A 5,851-nucleotide genomic window follows, 5' to 3' on the forward strand; every position below is an offset into this window, starting at 1 on the left:
TCAAGGTTTTTTTTAACTCTTCTATTTCTTTTTTTAACCAGTCTTTTTTATAGCATCAAAGGGTATGGTTTTCAAGCAGTTTACTCTAGGATAGGGTATATAAATCAGAGCGTTTGGGTCTAGAATATAGGGTATCATTTTTCAGGAAACTGATCAGTTGGTTGAAGATTTTATCTAGTCTAGGAACTGTGGTATAAGGTTTTGTTTTGGCTAGACTACTGTGCTAGTGACCTCAGTAGCTTCTGGAAAACAGCTACTCTAGGATAGGGGGGATTTGGGGAGTTTACTCTAGTATAGGGTAGCAAAGTTTAGCTGAACTATTGTAGCTCTGGGTATAGGTTCAGGGTTTCAGGGTCCCAGCGGCACATCTCCACCCAGAAATTCCTAAAGTACCACCCCCCCCGGCTTCTTTGCCGATTTTCTGTGGTTTCTCAGCCACTTTTACCCCTTTGGCATCCGACCATGGGCCTGTGATAATTTTGGGCGCGATGTTTCCATTGACTGTGATCCCAAAATGCAGGAAATGGCATCTTAGAGGCATTTTGAAATTCTGCAAGCAGAATACTGCAATGCTGATCGTACTACGTGAAAATTAACTCTGCAAGACGTCAACACGACACCGAAAAAACTAAAAACAGAGCAGGATTGTAGCCATAGACAGTTTTCTCGCTATTATTGTAGCTCTTCGGCAAAGAAAAGAAGCAAATGTAAATGCAGATGTAAATGCAGATTTAAAATCTCCGCGCACTACGGAACTCCAGAACTCCCACAGAATCACGCCATCACGTGTCTTCTGGAGGGCAAGAGTCCAAGTGTCAAGTTGATATCTCGCAGAGACACTAAAGAGTTGGCCAAAACCAACCTCAAAAATATGGACAGAACCACGCAAAAAATTACAGCATATCGGATCTATAAGGGATCTAAGGCCCAAAATATTGTATATACAATGGCCCTTTTCAGTCCTTTGTGGTTAATGTTTGTATCTTAGAGGCACATATCTTAAAATTTTCCCGGGAGCATGTCCCCACACCCCCCTAGACGCTCGTGCCTTCGCCGCTGAGCCGCTCCAAAAACGTCCCTTTTTTAAGTCTACAGGGTTCTCTGCTGTTCATCTGTTATATCATGTGTTATATCGTGAATCGCCTTGTCACATTCTAAGAGTCGAGGAGTTTGGGGAAAATCTCGAGTTAAAAAAGTCGTTACTACTCCATTCATCTTCGGAAACCCATGGCCAGGGTAACTTATCTGGTCAGGACTGGTAAATCGTTGGAAAAGCGAAAGGGAGGGGTCAGTGGAGGAGCTTTATGGGTGTGATGGTCAATTCGAAAGGGTGATCATGGTACCAAACAGCTGACCAAACACTACCTGTAATACTTGAAATATTCAAAAGATGACTTTCGTAATGTTCATGACTCCCTCAATCCACCATGTTCTATAAATAGTGGGAAGTAAAATGAACTTGAACCTTCCTCTCACCACAGCAATTACAGAAGCATATGAATTCCCTGTTTTCGATGTTGCAAAATAAAAGGCAAAAAATCCTGGAACTGAACTGGGAACTTGAGGTGCTCCGTCCAGTAGGAGAGTACCCTTGGAACGAGGTTGGTGCCCATCCGCCCCGATCTGCCACGGCGTTTTTACGCTTAACATCCCAACCAGATTTCCGCCATGGATCTCTCAGGATGCATCCTATTCTTCTTTTATTAAATTTCTCTCAGTGAATAATAATAATAATAATAATAATAATAATAATAATAATAATAATAATAATAATAATAATAATAATAATAATTTTTTTTTATAAAAAAAAATAATAGACAATTTTATTAAAAAACTATTAAAATCCTATTTACAATTACTTCGCTTAAAAAAAAGAAAAAACTATTCATTCAAAAACACTATTTACAATTTGAACCTTCCTTTTTTTATAATAATAATAATAATTTTATTGATAACAATGCTAACTATTAAAATCCTATTTACAATTAATTCGCTTAAATTATAATAATAATAATAATAATAATAATAATGATTTATTAACAGATCCACTGGGTGGCTCTTCCCTGATAAATTACATTAATTACAATTACAAAATAAATCAAATTAAGTTATTTACAAATCATACAGTAGAAGCAAGATAAACGGAATCCAATTACAGTAAAACTAACTAATCGCTTTGTACTCTGTTTCTTAAAAAATTCCTTGAAAGTCTTAAAAAGGTTCTGTAATCTTTACAGTTTCTCGTTGTAGAGATTACAGTTGTAGAGCAAGGTAGTAGGTCTGACAAGTTCATGCATGTTCGCATCAGCAGGTTTTCGCAAAACTGAGGATTTGGCTGTCATCGGTGTCACTCCGTGTTAAAACCTCGTCGAACAGCCATATCATCTCAAAGGTTGATCCTTCATTCGATATCGGCCTTGCGCCTTTTTATTGTAGTTGTTTTAAGCTTACATAGCCTGCGAATACAGCCCCAGTCTCCTCGCTCCTCACTACTTAGCACGTCAGTCAGTCGCGGAAGAGACGTCCATACTGATGAGTGTAGATTGGCGAATTTGCCGAGCCGAACTCCAGACGTCCCAGGCTCCGCGAAGCGCCCCTTGAAGCAAGGAACAACGAGAGACAGCGGTATTTGCGGGCCAAAGCTTGCAATGTTTAACGTACGTAGACTACAACCCTTCTGGGTTGGTTCTGGCAAATGACGGGATTTTCTCAGATAGAGATGGAGCCACTCGGTTCTCAAAAAAGCCTCTATTTTACTGGCCTTAGACAACACAAATGCTATCATTTTTTAGTGCTGGGAATACTATTTCGCTCATGAATGGTTCAATTTGACCTGTTATCAACCCCTGGGCAAACCCAGGAACAGCGCTTAACGAGTTTTTATCTTTGTTTTCTTTTTACAAATTTGGTATTCATGTGCTAACTGTATTATACGTGTATTATCTTTCTTTCAATAAACCCTAGACAGTGTTTATAAAAGATCTATTCAGAACGTCTCGGTTTGCTATGGTACGGAAATAAATATTGCTCTCTATAAGTTGTTTGTGAGATCGATCAAGAGCTCGGGGATGGGGAATCGTCTCTTTCTCCGTGCTTGGAATTAGGGAATAGACCACCAAGAAAGAAAAAAATTGCAAATCCCGGGGGTAAGCCGTTCAATTAACTCTTAGTTCTTAACTCGGCTGTGTTTTGTGTTTTAAATTTGATAAAAGAACAAGAACAAGAGACTAGTTCAAACTAAACCTAACGGGGTTTTCAAAGGGTCTCAACATCGACTCTCAAAACAGCGGGATTTAAGAAAGTTGATAATCAAGGAAGCCAAGTCAAACACAACACAAAAAATACGAAAAAAGAAAGAAAAGAAACCAGAAAACAAATACTTCAAATATTAGGGTCTTTATTACAGAACACCCAAACAGACTGGAAAGAAAAAATAGTCATTTGTGAGCTAATCCTATAGAATGGTGCCTAATTTATTGATATTATTATGTATAAAAAGGAGTAAGAATCTTGACACATTACCATGACAACCTAACTCCGTTTACAATACCCTTAAAATTCTTTACTGTCGGTACACGCTGGCGTGTTTCATACTTTGTGATCACAATTGCCTCTATTATAAAAAAATAAATTTTTCTTTCTCCGAATAAGTGAAGCAATCGTGAAATCTAAAAGAAAACGTATGCAAAATACGAGGTAAGATCAATCCGCAATTCTCTATTTGGAATTAATAGTTCAGTACAAGACCTGCTTGTTAAACTGAGGCTAAAAGAAAGGAAATAAATTTAATAAATTCTCGCTGATTGCATGCAACGAACCTCTTTTTAGGTTCTTTGTCAAGCTTTCACAAGAACAAAATCTGCACCTCATATATTAATCATAAACCCCCCTGGGTGTAATGATAACTTTTCATAAATTTTTTAAGAGGAAAACAACTGTTAAAAAGTGCTCGGCGCTACAGAAAAAATTCCGATCAAAGGTTAAATGGGACTCAGAGTTTGTCTCTGATATTAAAGAGAGGGATCAAAAGAGCGGGTCTTAATCAAGTATTTAGTAAGCTTTTATATGATTGGTTAAGAAGACATCGCCTCATTTCCTCAATCAATCAAATGCGACTTGCTGACACGTGGTTTCCCGCGCTTGACAAGTTCTGATTGGTCTTTAAGATAGCCTGTTTTTAAAAACTGGCCAAAGCGATTGTCTTCAATTTCCGAAAAAAGGGGGGACGCTTTCCATTCAGCCCAAAATTCCGGAAATTTCGGTTAGAAATCAAATGGAACGGACCATTTCGGTTTTGCACTCGGCCCCATAGTCAAAGTGAGGAGTTTCAAAACATGGAAAAAGCCAATTCAAGTTATTCAGCAAGTCCATTACCAAAACAGAGTAAAGCTGATTATCTAAGAGTCCCAACTCACATAAGATAAGTCTAAATTGAACCCTTGTGTTAAGAACTTAAAACCTTGCCGGCAGAGATTTTATAGGGCTTCTTCATGTGGTTTCGGAAATATTGAAAAATATAAATAACAAATTAACAACAAGTTTGACGTAAATAGGGCATTAAAATATGGCTCATTGGTTCCTTATGCAGAAGCCAAAATCTCAAGCAACCTCGGACACACAGAGACACTTAGTCAGAGTGATAAAAAAGCACTGAAATCGGTGGAGCGAAGAGACTTCCATGAAAGGCAAAGCAATTGCCCATCGGAATCTTTCTTTCCCGCCAATTTTACCCGTGTTTCCTGTTCCACCCAAATCCAGTACCCCGGGGTATTGGAAAACCGAACTGAAAGGAAATCACGAGCACTCCTCCTTTATTCGCCGTATGCAATTGCACAAGTTGACTCTAAAGACGAACTGCGAAGGATTACATTATTTTTTATAAATTGTCTCCTTGCTGCACTTAACAAAATAAAAGCCTTGAGGTATAAATATGGATGATATGAAATGGACTCCCTGTGGTACAGTTACAAGATACCCTCTATAAACTATCCTTGCTACCCGCGAATTAAAGCGAAACAACAAACTCTTCTGAAGGACATAAATAAATTACAAAGGACTTTCAATACGCAATCAAAATTTAAAATTTACTAAATCGTGTACAACAAATCCAAGAAAATGATTATAGTCACCCAGACTTGGTTGCTCGCTGGCGGAAAACGGCGGTAATACAGATTACCGCACGTTTCAAGCGTTTGTCGAACTCCACATATGCATACTTCGACGTTTGAAACGGGCCTCAGTTTTAGCAAAGAAAACTGTTTCGTCCCATCCCCGCCAAAATCACACATGGAGGAAATCGTACGTGTGGGCAGTTTTTTTTTTCGCTGAAATAAATGGAGCTAATTGGGCTGTTATATCTGATCGTGGATATATCGCCATCTTGTGCACTCCCCCGTCCGATAACCAGTGAATAAGTCCCTACGAAAACTTCCGTGTCTTAAACTGATCATATGCCCAGATAACTGTTTTTCTTTTTACATGCTACAAAATAAAATTTGATATTGGTCTTTCATGAATTACAGAGAGTGACGGTTGATGAGTTCATCGCCTTGAACAACCACAGCCTGGTATCGTTAAAACTTTTGAAAATCTGCGCACGTCGATGTTAAACAAACAAATATGATCGCACCACAATCACGGGTAACTGCAATCCGGAAAGCCGAGAATCTATTGCCTTTCAAAATACTCCAAGGTTTATCTGACCCTCCGGATGAGAAAAATATATTACATGTTAAAACTCTACCTAACGAGAAACAATTTCGTAACTATAAAATATACAGTAAATTTGGCAATCGACTGCCGTTTCTTGGTATCAAAAGCAGCGTGGAAAAACATTAAATTTACAAGGTCC

The 5,851-nt window shown here is 38.4% G+C and overlaps 1 protein-coding gene across 1 annotated transcript in view; it reads left to right on the forward strand.

Moving 5' to 3' along the window:
- Window positions 1-5,851, forward strand: part of LOC140928512 (leukocyte receptor cluster member 1-like) — a 137,705-nt gene that overhangs the window by 45,406 nt on the left and 86,448 nt on the right. The gene's annotated exons all lie outside the window — the stretch shown is intronic.

This window comes from Porites lutea, chromosome 2 (assembly GCF_958299795.1).
Source record: "Porites lutea chromosome 2, jaPorLute2.1, whole genome shotgun sequence".
Taxonomy (NCBI): Eukaryota; Metazoa; Cnidaria; class Anthozoa; order Scleractinia; family Poritidae; genus Porites; species Porites lutea.